We start from the raw sequence: 14498 nt of genomic DNA on the forward strand, positions 1-14498 counted from the left end.
ACTTTACCCCATTTCACTCTGTGCCAACCTACTTTATGCCACTCTACTGTAAACTACTGTAGTCTACCCCACATCACTCTCTCCCACTTCACCCTACTCTATGCCACTCTACGCTACACCACAGTACTCTGACACTCTACTGTATGCAACTTCAAGTCACTTCAATTCACTCCACTCCAATCTATGCCAGACTACTCCACTGCACTCTATGCCACTGCACTCCACTGTGCACCACTGCACTCTACACAACTCTACTGTAAACTTCACTACCTGACACCACTCTAATCTACCCCGCTTCAGTCTTCCCCACTTCTCTTTACGCCACTGTACTCTACTGTGCACTACTGTGCAGTACTCTATGCCACTGAACCCTATGCCACTCTGTATTCTACTTGGCTCCACTGTACACTATGAAACTGCACTTTGTCACTGTACTCTGTCACTCTAATAATGCCACTCCACTTTACACCACTTTACTCTAAGCTACTGCATCCAAAGGCTACTGTACTCAAACTTGCACCACTCTACTCTATGCTACTGCAGTGTATGCCATTGTACTCTGCGCTAGTCTACTGTGCGCCACTGCAAGCCACTCTACTACACCCAACTGTAAACTACTCTACTCCACTCTCCTCTACTCCACTCTATGCCATGCCGCTTCTCTGTACAACACTCCATGAGAAATCATTGAGAAAGTACCACTGTAATATTCAAATCTAAAAATAACATTAAACATGAAATATACATGAAATAAATGATATAAACATAAACATTATACAATTATAAACCAATTTTTACAAACAAACAAAAAAACATAGAATGTCCATGAAAAAAACAGAGGTTAAAGATGAGTTATACTTAGGGAAACTTAATTTATTATTTCTATACAAAACCAACTTGAAATACACAGACCTTAAAAGTGAAAAGGTTATAGATATAACAAAAACTTTCTATAACTTGCACACTTTCATTCGGAGTGTTCTAAACTCACTAGGCAGACTAAATGAATTATAATTTGTGCATTTACCATGCACAGCTTATACCCTTTCATATTACATCACTTATAGCATGTTAAAGCATAGCATTCCTAACAACACTCATGCCATCTCAAATGGCAATATTTATGAGATTACTGTGCATGGTGGAGGGTCAGTATATAAAGTCCTACATCAAATTGTTACCTTTTAATTTGTTACATAAAATCAAAAGGTATTGACAAAGCCTTTATGTTTGAGTTTTCTATAGTTCATACATGCAGAGATGCACACTGCATGTGCACATTCCCAATGGATCACACATGTATACACACAAGCAAACATACAATGAATATTAAACATAGTTTAGTAGACCTACAGGCACCCATGCTGATGAGCCAACAGACATTCTGAAATATGTGCAAAGAGGCGGATAAACAGTCATTCACTTATGCACATAGGTCTTCATACTTTCAGGCAGCCATGTACACACACATAGACAGGTGCACTGAACAAAAGAGATCCTGCCACACAGTCAACACACAGACACTCAACCATATATAAAAAAGCGCTTATGAAGAGACAGACAATACACACACATACAAATCAACAGCCATAAAGCAAACACATATAAAGGCACACATCGACGGTGGGATGGATGAACAGATTGATGCATGCATGCATAATTTGGTGAGTGACGATGCACACTTGGATCCGAAAAGAAAATTCAAATTTGAAAGATGAGGATTTCTGTACTATAATCCACTTACTTTAGTGGGAAAGTATTCATTACCTTGTGGACTTTTCTGCTAGAGTGAGTGGTGGTATCATGCACATATTTTGGCCATGTTTGAAATACAGGTGCCCATATACTCTCTCGCCTCAGGTAAATCACCACGGCCAGATGGCTTACCTGCTGAATTTTATAAGACTTATGCTGCACAGCTAGCCCCCATCAACAGAAAACTTATGGTGCTGCCTTATCGTCCTCCTGCCTCCCATCTTCCCTCTGTGAAGCTATGCTAATCTCTCTCTCCAAACTGAATAGGGACCACACTTCACTGAGTTCCTATAGATCACTAGCATTATTGTATACGGATTATAAGATACTGCCAAAAATACATGCAGGTCATCTGGCACCCCTTGATCCTCTATTGATCCACCCGGACCTAATGGTTTTGTCCCAGCCCGCAACATTTACTTAACTTGCGCTGCTTTATTTGTCTCCTGGGGTGTACTCCTGGCAGCTGGCCTCATGCTGGGCTCCTGGTGCTCGTTCTTGAAAAAGCCTTCCGCTCACTGGAGTGGGCTTTTATATTCACAGTGTTGCTGCGTTATGGCATGGGTGTCCGGTACATCTGATTAGAGTATCTGCTATACACGCTGCCAATGGCCAGGTAATCTTTTCTCTGGACCACCTCAAATATGCAGTGGCACCAGGCAGGGCTGCCCACTCTCCCCTTACTTTTTTCCTTGACAAAAGAACCGCTGGCACTTGCTATGTATGAACAAGCTGGAGACTGAGACATACTGATGGGCGATGCCATACACACCATATCCTTGTACGTGGACGACCTACTCTACATCAGAGATGTCCACTCCATTTCCCATTCGGTTGCGCTAACACTCAATCGGTTTGCCCACCTCCCTGGTCTGCGGGTTACTTAGCCAAAATTCTATCTATTTCCATTTAGGCACTCACTGACAGATCCAACCTTGCTTATTAATGACCTGGTAGCCCACATTATTTCGATACCTTGGTATCCGAATATACCATTCTGATTTGGACCTACTTGACTGGAATCTCACACGGGTGGTCACATCACTGAAATTACAGATGGCCTTTTGGAACACACCCTCGCTGTCTGCAGCGGGATGCATTGCCCTTCTAAAAATAGCGGTACTCCCCCGGTTACTTTATTATTTTTCTAATTTGCCATTATAGATTTCACCCGCATTTTTAAGTTATTTGAGAAACTGAGGCGCAAATTTATCTGGAACAAAGCCCGCTGCAGGGTAGCGTTGTCAAAGCTATATTTGTCTTCTGTTCAGGGAGGATTGGCCCTGCTGAATTATGAACAGTATTATCTTGCATCCCAGCTTCAATGGGTGGCTTGTTGGATAACTGGTTTGCACCATACAGACACTTCCACGAATGCACCTGCCTGTAGTTTACCCACTCCTCTCCACCTATTTTATCTATGCTCTAAGCTACCGCTGCCACCTCCTAAGCTATTAGGGGTGGCCTACTGTTGCTTCCGTCGTTGTTTATACCTTACCAGATCAACTACACCGTACGCCCCAGCCATGGCACTACTTAGAACACCAAAGAGATGGTCTATGACCACTGTGACAGAACAAACTGCCTGGCACGAAGTGGGTCTACATACACTTGGTGACCTCTACCTGTATGGCATCCTTATTTCCTATGAGTCTTTGATGACCGATGAGGGATTACCCCCTGGCTTCTTCCTTATCTACAACTCCTTGATTTGGATGCTGGGGCGTAAATGGAGAGACAAGTCACATGAACCCAAGACACACCTCACCTTGCAATACGTTCACGTGCCCAGCACGGGTTGCCACCTGTCTGACTTATTACGCCTCCACACTGCAATACCACTTACACCATTAAACAATCACTTGGAAACAGATCTCTCATGTCCTTGCACTGACAAAGGGTGGGATGCGTTACTAGCAGGTCCAACACATGTCCCCTGTAACACCCGGTTTAGATTTATACAATCTTATATTGTACACAGGGCCTATTTGACCCCAGCTAAACTGAATAGATAATTAATAGAACATTTGACGCTTGCCCATTGTCACCAAATTGACGCTGACTTCCTCCACATGTTATGTGCTTGTTCCTCTTGACAACATTATTGACGAGGGGTTACATACCATCTATCCACATGCACAGGGAGGCCTGCCTTACATACCTGGGAGGTCTGCAGGGCCGGACTGCGAACCAAAACCTGCCCTGGCAAAGTCCTTGGCTGCCCCCCCCACCTCACCCCCTCCCCCCCCCCCCCAGGGGGTTGGGAGTGCCCGAGCTCTTTGCCAGGGCCGGTTTTCGGCCTATTTTGTTACAGGGGCCGATTTTGCTGCGAAAACGGCCCTGTAACAAAAACAGCCCCAGGGGCCCAAAACCAGCCCCCACGGGGAATTGACCGGTGCCCGCTACGGCCAGTCCGGCCCTGGAGGTCTGCTTTTTTTTTGTTTAGAAACTTTTTATTTATCATTTGAAAGACAATACAAAAGACATGTCGTGCATGTTGGGAAAAAATACATATGACTAAGTATACATGACATATGTAATCATAAATAATTTTATAAGTAAGAGGGGAAAAGAGAAAGAGGATAGGGAAAGATAAGGGGAAAGAAAAGAGGAAAGGAAAAGAGAGGAAAGAAGGAAAAGAATAAAAGAAAGAGAAGATAAGAATTTAAAACGTGGGATTAGTAGAAAGTAAGGAAGTAGGAGATTTGGAAGAAAGATAAGTGGTGAACGGAAGCCAAAGTAGATCCAATTTAATTTTTGGGGGGACAGAATTGAATGATGCAATAGAAATTCTGTGTTCCTCACAAATAAAATTCCACCAAGTATGCACAGAGAGCTTAGAATTATCTTTCCAACACGATAAAATAACTTTGAATGCAAGAGCAATAAACAGGTCCAATACTTAGCAGAAGAGGATACAATCCTGGAGGTCTGCTTAACAGGTCTTTATCAGAGAGAAAAAAGCACAGAGCCACCTCCCGCTTTCTGCCCTTAGGACTCCTGGCCGCTATGTGCCTCATTACCCGCCAGTGGAAGTACCATGGGCTCCCGACATTGGAGGCCTGGTTGCCCTCCAGCACTGCATGGCCCTCCACCAAGAGGCTATCCTAGGACTCCATTCATACCCCACCTCAACCAACCAGGACACTATTTCACCCGAGCTCCATACCTCCCTGCAACACGACAATATCAAACACAGTGAAGCCACTGCACTTTGCACACATGAGGCGAGAACCTCATACACTACTTAAAGGCCTGCAAGTGCCACCTTCAATTGTCTTGAGGGTTCATGTAACATTTCGCTGGAGGGATCGTATAATGTCGTGTATTACTGGTGTGGGGCTGTTTTTTTTTTGTTTTTGTTTGTAGCAGTAGATTTTCTTCCTTGTTTTTTCCTCCCTCCCCCCCCACACACGCACACACACACACACACACACACATACACACACATACACACATACATGTAGACACACAAGCACACCGACCGACAGCCATATATTAACCAATGTACACTGATGTACAGAGAAACAAAGTAAGAACCAGTGCATACAGGATGAATGACACACAGACACATATGCACAGAGACCAGTAAGGTCGAGGGATGATTGCACACGAGCCAAAATACATATAGCACCGTGCCCACAGATATATACCTACCAGGACTTACAGGCAAACAAACATGAACTCGCTTTTGCAGAGAAACCAATGAGCATGCAACATTGCACTCAGACCAGGGGACATACCTTGCCAAAGGCACATACAGTCACACGTACAGCCAAGCACATGCACACAGAAACAACACACATACATAATATACACATATTAGGGAATGTGAAGAAAACATAGACTGCTCGGACATCATCCTAATTTATATCACAAGACGAAAAATCTAGCCAACCCTGTTGGGATCGAAGTAATTTCTCAAAATGAGGCATGGACAGAATCCCTTTAATGTCACCTACATTTTGGGGCAGGCTTTTTCACTGGGGTCTTATCTTACCCTGGAGATATCTGTACAGGGTGGACTCACCCTCTAAAAGGAAGCTCTTGATATTACACATAGGGAATTAAGAAAAGGATTATAATTGTCTAGATCTGTGCTTCACAAACTTTTTAGAAGCACAACCCATTTTTTCGAACAATAAACTATTGTGACTCACTTAGCTTTGAGGGACATAAGTCGTGATCAATTTTTAAATGTAGTAATAGACATGCGATCAAACTTGTGAGATTGACCAATATAAGATATTCTTTACAGTTTTTTGCGTTCTTCTCTAACAGCAGCTGTTAGTAAACGTCACAACCTTGACCAAGCCCTTTGACAAGTCTTTATCGGACTGTGTCCAAGATATTGATAAACCCATAAAAGTGACAGATGGCAAACTGCACTGGAACTCGAACACTTTTTAGAGAAGGGTAGCAGTCGCAAATCACAAGGAATCTGAAAAATCTTGGTCTTGATTCCAGAGATTTTAGCAAGTTTGAAACCCCCTTTCTACAGCATAGTATAGGGTAAAGCTTCATATCTAATTTATGTTAAAACAAGCCCAAGTGGTGAAATTTGGCCTCAACGCATAAATATATATTGCAGATTATATAGCACCAACACTGCCCAAGGGCATTGGAGCTCTCAAGTTGAGCAATAGCATAATTTCGGGCCCCCCTCTATCCTTAATTTATGACCAGGGAAAAGAGAGGACAACATCTATCAGAACAACGGCGTCTTTCTGATCGGGTCATACGGGATGTGCTAGCTCCACGGCCTCACCTATACTTTGAGAGATTGATGTGACTAAGAAACAAGTATTGACGATAACATAAAAGAGATCGGATAACATTGAGATGTAGGAGCCATAAAGATCGGACCATTGACGATTAATACGAATAAAAACGGAGCAGCCCTTCCTTTTTCCTTTTTCCTACCATCTCCTTGTTTTAAAAACTGGCATGAACACAGCAGAAAAGTATAATCATTAAGTCTATTGACACCACCAATTTTTGGGCATACAAACTCCAACTGACCGAATGATTATGATCCTATGATCTATCGAACAACTGAAGAAATAGAATTTTATATTATACAGCTGGTCATATTTGCATTAAGGGCACCCTGTGTACACACGCGGAAGAGTAAATTCTTCCTTTGTTGGTCCTGAGGAAGGTGGTACGAGTCCACCGAAATGCGCGTCGACCTGGCGTGGAGATTCACGACTAACATCAGTGTCACCTCAACCATAGAAATTGTTTAGGGTGTAAATAGAAGTGTATATATGTGTATGAATGAGCAGGTATGAATGTTGAGTAGTGTATATTTGACAGGGTGCTCGTTTTTTCATTACAGAAAGTTTTTTTTATGGAGATACTGAATTATAGATACTAAGAAACTATGTATCTAACTTAAATGTTTATATGTACATATGTATTATTGATTAATTGTGGAATACATTTGATAAATGAGAAAAAATATAAAGAAAAAAATCTTTTTTCGATACACTATACAAAAAATGAATAAAATATCAGAAAATATATGAAAATCATGTGTATACCTTTGTTAATTTGAAGGTTTACTCACTAAATATATGAGATATGTCCTATGCAAAAGTATGTTAAGGCCATGGGGGAACTTATTTTTGCTTTCAAGTTGAGCACCAGATTACATTTTATAAGACCCGACTCATTTTATTTTAAGGATGGGAGATTGGGTGTTTTGCCCAGAGCAAGGATTCGGACCTGGTTCCCGATATCCAAAACCAGCAGCTCTTGCCGTTAGACAACATCCATATTTCTCAAGTTATGATTGAAATTCATACACCAGTGGGGTCAGATGATTGTGAATGATTACCTTTAGTGAGCATGCTCTCTTTTGAAATGGCTTTGTAAAGTAAAAAACAGCAGCAAAAATACTGTAAGGTTCACCAGGAGACTCACTTTGTTTTAGAACTGGACATATGGGCATAGCTCAGGACCTTTGCACCAGTGGTGCTGGAACAGTTTTTGAGTGGGGGTGCTGACATCAATGTTACATCAATAAAGTCATAGGGCTTGTGAAAAATCCTAGCTTCACATAAAGTGTTCAGTAGGAGGGTGGTAAGGGTGTAATATGTAGCTGGTGGTGCTTGAAGCACACTGACCAAAATATATTACTATAGCCTTATACAATAGCACATTGTCATTCACAGACAGCATATTTTCCTCTTAAATGGCCACTAAATTTGCACAGACGTACAGTTTTACTGATAAAACTACATAGCACACAAATGATAATATGTGGAAATCAGGATTCAGTGAATATTTAGCATTTGCGCATCACCAAGTAACAGTGTCTTGATTTGTTTTTAGCCTATTAACCCGTTCTGTGCTGCCGACGGCAGCAGTGTCTGACGCAGCTGCGCCCGCTGCATGTAAGAGCAGTGGGGCCTGGGGGGGGGGGGGATTTCGACGGACGATGACGAGGGAAAATTAAATTTGACTGACATGTATGAGTGCTATTCAGGGGCAAGCGTGCCTGACATGCAACTGACTCTAACCAAGCCTGCTGGCCTTTCAGGCTCTCTTGACCTCAGACTGACTCTCTCCAATCCTCATTGGTCCATCTGGTGGTAGAGGGGTACAGTGGCTGTGCGCAGTTGCTTGAGCTCCGAGAAACTGTCAGCTGGAAGAGGCGAAAATAACAGGCCAGTAAGTGCTCTCTGTATAATTTAATGGAAGGAATTGCACAGGCAGTCCCGGTCATTTCTCCTTTTCACCAAAGCTTCAAATTATTTCTGGTCATTATCTTACATTTATTAAAGAGGTAGCCCCCTGTGTCGGCACCAAGAAGCTTCCGTGCTATTTAAAGCCACCTCGCTTTAATGTTTTCTACGAAAGTGAGAGAATTCTGTGAACTGAAGAAGCCAAAAGAGGTACTTGAGGTCGCCAGATGTATTACGATGGAACAGAAAACACGCCTTCTCCTGCACGGCTGCGTACAGACTCCTTCTAGCGGTTGCACATCCAGATTTATTTATGGTTTTCTATAGTGCTGACAATATCAAGTTGACGTCGGAGCGCTGTATAAAGAGAAAACCATCACTTGATAATACAATATATATATTCACTGGGGCTCTTTTTATGTTATATATATATATATATATATATATATATATACATATACATATATATGTGTGAGTGTGTATATATATGTGTGTGTGTGTATATATATATATATATATATACACATATACATATATATGTGTGTGTGTATATATATATATATATATATTCACTGAAAAAACCATAGGTTATAGACCATATATAGTTAGGAATTAGCATTTACAAAACCTTGAAAATTCACTGAAAAAACCATAGGTTATAGACCATATATAGTTAGGAATTAGCATTTACAAAACCTTATTTTACTCACACAAACCATTGAAATTCGCATATATAGTTAGTTGCACTCACTATATATCGCGCACCCGCAATCCACTGCTGATCATGTCACATATTACATCATTCATGACATGGTCAGTGACATCACTGATGACATCACTGATGACATCACTGATGACATCTCAAATGACATCACTGATGACATCACTGATGACAACATCCAGTGACTGTATGTTTCTGTAAAGTTAAAATATGTCTTACATATTGAAGAAAGAGTGGATTTATAAGTGTCTGGATGAAGGATTTAGTAGGTGCATGACTGACTGTATGAGTGAGTGATTAAATGTGGATCACTGAGTGCATGGGTTAGTGACTAAACTGTCTTAATTTGTGCATCATTATGTCTGTTGTTCTGTAAACTGCTGCATGTGTTGATCAGTAGCTATATGAGTAACTATATGGCTTATTGATTGGTTGCCCAAGTATTTGTATGGGAGACTGAGTGTGTGTGTGGGTGGCTGAGAGATGTATGACTCTGTGCATAGATGTGTGAGCAGTTGATTCACTAGATGTATGGGTTCAAAAGTGCATGTGGAAACAGCTGTATGGGCGGTTGATTGTGTGCATGAGTGTATTGGTGAGTGAATGGATATCTCAGTGCTACATGTCAAAGTAAGTACATATGTAAAACACAGTACATGTGAGAATTGACATATATAAATAACTGTGCATAAGAGCCAGTGAATGTGTGAGTGGCTGTATGGATCACTGTGAACTTGTATCCGGGATTGTATAAGAGAGTAAATAAGTGTTAGTATATGTTTGAATAAGTAAGGTGTGTATAACTGTATAGTTGAGAAAATTTGAGGTGTGATTGATTCTTTGCATGACTGACTAGGTGTGTGTGTAACTTCATGGATGAGTGACAGTCTGTGAGTGTCTGTTTACACTGAGTGTATCTAAGGTTATATTAGAGTCTGAAGAGGTTCATCGTATTATCACATGAATGATGTCATCAGTGATGTGATCAGTAATGTCAACTGAGATGTCATCAGTGATGTCATCAGTGATGTCATTTGAGATGTCATCAGTGATGTCATTTGAGATGTCATCAGTGATGTCATCAGTGATGTCACTGACCATGTCATGAATGATGTAATATGTGACATGATCAGCAGTGGATTGCGGGTGCGCGATATATAGTTAGTGCAACTAACTATATATGCGAATTTCAATGGTTTTGTGTGAGTAAAATAAGGTTTTGTAAATGCTAATTCCTAACTATATATGGTGTATAACCTATGGTTTTTTCAGTGAATTTTCAAGGTTTTGTAAATGCTAATTCCTAACTATATATGGTCTATAACCTATGGTTTTTTCAGTGAATTTCAATGTTTTTTCAATAGCAAATATCAAAAGCTTTAAAATGTATTCTTCTTTAAATCGAAAAATATATTTTATATGTTTTTAATATAATTTTTTATGTATATATATTTTTTTTTATTATTTGTTTTTGTTTCGCTACCGGTCCGCGCACCGGGTAGCTTCCCGTTAGCTCAATTTGGTGCCGCGACCCGTTCCGCGAACCGGTAAACGTTCCGTTTGCGCAACTGCCACGTTAGAAAACAACATCGTGACGCATCGCGTAAGCGCGACGTATCGCGTTGACGCGTAATGCGTCTTATGACGCGCCATGTTAGCGCACCCAGAAGTGCTCCGGAGCGCGAAACCGAGGCGCGAAGCGCAGCTCCCCGGAAGCGATGCGGGGCGCGACGCGTAAGCGTGACGTATCGCGTTGCCGCGTAATGCGTCTTATGATGCGCCGCGTTAGCGCACCCGGAAGTGCTCCGGAGCGCGAACCGAGGCGCGAAGCGCAGCTCCCCGGAAGCGATCCGGGGCGCGGCGCGGAGCACGTAACGTAAGCGTAACAGGTCATGTGACTTGTTAATAAAACTTTCTATTGGTTCATTTCACTTTTGGTTTCCTAATGATGTAAGGCTAGGTCATGTAACCTAAAAATAACACTTTTCATTGGTTTAGAACATTTTTTTTTCCCAAATGATGAAAGCCCCCACCTTCTTTCCTCACTCTGACTTTCATCTTTGTGAGAGCAAGACCTGTTTTTGCTTATTAAAATAATGGCATCTGTAGTAGCTGCAGCTGGTGGACCCCGACCACCACCACAACCACCTAGGAAGGAAGGACGACCTCCACAGTTCCTTCCCAACCCAGAGGAGGAAGAGGAAGAAGAAGAGGAAGAGGAAGTAGAGTGGAGGCAGTTCTTACGTGAAGAGCCCCGGAAATCCCACCACAAAGACCGTTTTATTTGGCAGTTTTATTCCTTTCTCTAGGCCAAAAAAAAAGTGAATGCCCGACATGTGACATGCCTCATTTGTAAAGATGTTTTATCTATAGGTACAGACAAAAAGTATAGTTATGGCAACTATACTATGCACCGTCATATGCAGAGGTGGCATCCACTGAATTACAGCGTTGCAGAGATGCGTCACCTCCAAGACAACCCACCAACTCCTGTGGCCAGTACATTGGCACAGGTAACTCTGTCGGGACCAGAGGCGAAGGAAACAGTCCCAAACATCCAACAGAATTTTGTGCACATGAAGATAGTGTGCCTTTATTGTGGTGACCTACTCTCATGTGCAAATATGAGTATCAATTTGATAAACAGAGCATTTGAAAACCACAAGTGCTCAAAACCCCCCAAAAAATAATAATTTTTTTTTGCTCCTGTTGAGCCCTTTCTAATGCCTGTTTTTCGTTGTTCCCCCTCAAAAAATTTAAATTGTTCCAAAAATACGAAAAAAATAAAACAAATGTTCAGAAAAATAATAAAAAAATATAAAACAACAAAAACAATTTAAAAAAAAGTTCTTTTCAGAACTACCTCCCATTTATAAAAAATTGTTAAAATGTTTAGCACTCTTGCAATTTATTTTTTTTGGTTCGCTTCCTGGTTCGCGCGCCGGTACGCGAACCGGAAGCGAACCAAAAAAAAATGGAGAAAAAAAATCAACAGTGAATATAAGGGAAGGAGACAGAGAGAATAATGTTAAAAGAAAGACAGCTAGAGGGAGTAACACAGAGATACTGTATAATAGATAATTATACAAAGAAAAGTTATAAGAGGGAAAAATTGAAAAAAAAATAGAAAAGGAAGTGAAAGAAAAAAAGAGTGTAGAAGAATAATAATAAACAAGAGTTACTTGGAGAATGTGTAGGTACCAAATGTAGAGTTTTAAATTGAATGTACATCTTTTTTTATGTAGATAACTAGGATGTTGTTATAGAAGTTATTGTGGTATATGGAATCCATATTATAGTCTGTCAGGAAAGCAGAAACAGATCCTTTAAGTACTCCCTGAGAAGACCTACGGGATCATGGGTAGTCTACTCTGCTCCCTTATGATGTTTTAAAATTTCACAGTATACTGTATGTTTCACTTTATACTGTAATATAAATATAAATATTTTGGTAGTAATTCATGAATTAGTTATCAAAATGAATAATGTCTCAAACAATTTTTTATTATTAAATAACAATTTATTGATCAGAAATTTTATAGTTCAATAAAACTTCCAGCATTACATCATCTGGAATCTCCTCAAACATGCATGTTTTTATGTCTTGTAAGCATTCATCATCTGGAATCTCCTCAAACATGCATGTTTCTATGTCTTGTAAGCATTCAATAAATTGTTCATCCAAAGACTGATCCATAAAATCTTCATCCAAGAATTCTTCGTTTAAAATCTCCTCAGATGTAATGTCGAAGGAAACATTGATATTTTCTTGCTCCCCTTCCATTTTCTTGCTGTAAATTGCATAAAAAATAACTATATCAGTAGAGTTAGGGCACTGTGGGGTTTAAGTCCAGACAGCAGTACATATCAAGAAACCTAATTGACTTCAAGAAAGGTTTTTAAACACATCAAGTAAGCAAATTATTCACCCAGATTCATGGGGAAGTGACTTAAAATGCCCTAACACACATGAGAGCGTATTTACAAGGCCCTTGCACCACTTTTGCGTCACTTTTAACATGGGGAAAATAAAGTGAAAGTGGCTCAAACATGAGAGCGTATTTACAAGGCCCTTGCACCACTTTAGCGTCACCTTTAACATGGGGAAAATAACGTGAAAGTGGCTCAAAGTCCTTCTAAATATGCCCCATGCTGGCTATGAAACTCTAGCAGTACATATCAAGAAATCTAAATGACTTCAAGAAACGTTTTTAAACACATCAAGTAAGCAAATTATTCACCCAGATTCATGGGGAAGTGACTTAAAATGCCCTAACACACATAAGGGCATATTTTACAAGGCCCTTGCACCACTTTTGCGTCACTTTTAACATGGGGAAAATAACGTGAACGTGGCTCAAAGGCCTTGTAAATATAGCCCATGCTGGCTATGAAACTCTAGCAGTACATATCAAGAAACCTAAATGACTTCAAGAAACGTTTTTAAACACTTCAAGTAAGCAAATTATTCTCCCTAAATCATGGGGTAAGTGACTTAAAATGCCCTAACACACATGGGGGCGTATTTACAAGGCCCTTGCACCACTTTTACGTCACTATTAACATGGGGAAAATGACGTCAAAGTGACTCAAAGGCCTTGTAAATATGCCCCAAGCAGGCTATGAAACTCTAGCAGTACATATCAAGAAACCTAAATGACTTCAAGAAACGTTTTTAAACACATCAAGTAAGCAAATTATTCTCCCTAAATCATGGGGAAGTGACTTAAAATGCCCTAACACACATGGGGACGTATTTACAAGGCCCTTGCACCACTTTTGCGTCACTTTTAACATAGGGAAAATAACGTGAAAGTGGCTCAAACATGAGAGTGTATTTACAAGACCCTTGCACCACTTTTACGTCACTTTTAATATGGGGAAAATAACGTGAAAGCGGCTCAAAGTCCTTCTAAATATGCCCCATGCTGGCTATGAAACTCTAGCAGTACATATCAAGAAACCTAAATGACTTCAAGAAACGTTTTTAAACACATCAAGTAAGCAAATTATTCACCCAGATTCATGGGGAAGTGACTTAAAATGACCTAACACACATGGGGGCGTATTTACAAGGCCCTTGCACCGCTTTTGCGTCACTTTTAACATGGGGGACCCACCTGGGAGCTGAGAGAGAGCTGAGAGAGTGAGGGTTGCTGCCTGTCCCTACGACCTTGGGACCGACTGCCGGGTTGTGCTGTCGCTACCGCTGCCTCTCGCCGCACCCGCTCCGCGGGTGCCGCTTCGCGGCTTGGAAGGTGGGAGAGCTGACCCTGAGGCGCTGTGCACTGGGAGGCGCTTTGGAGAAACAACACGTCGGCGCTTAGCAG

Source organism: Lissotriton helveticus, chromosome 9 (assembly GCF_964261635.1).
Source record: "Lissotriton helveticus chromosome 9, aLisHel1.1, whole genome shotgun sequence".
Lineage (NCBI taxonomy): Eukaryota > Metazoa > Chordata > Amphibia > Caudata > Salamandridae > Lissotriton > Lissotriton helveticus.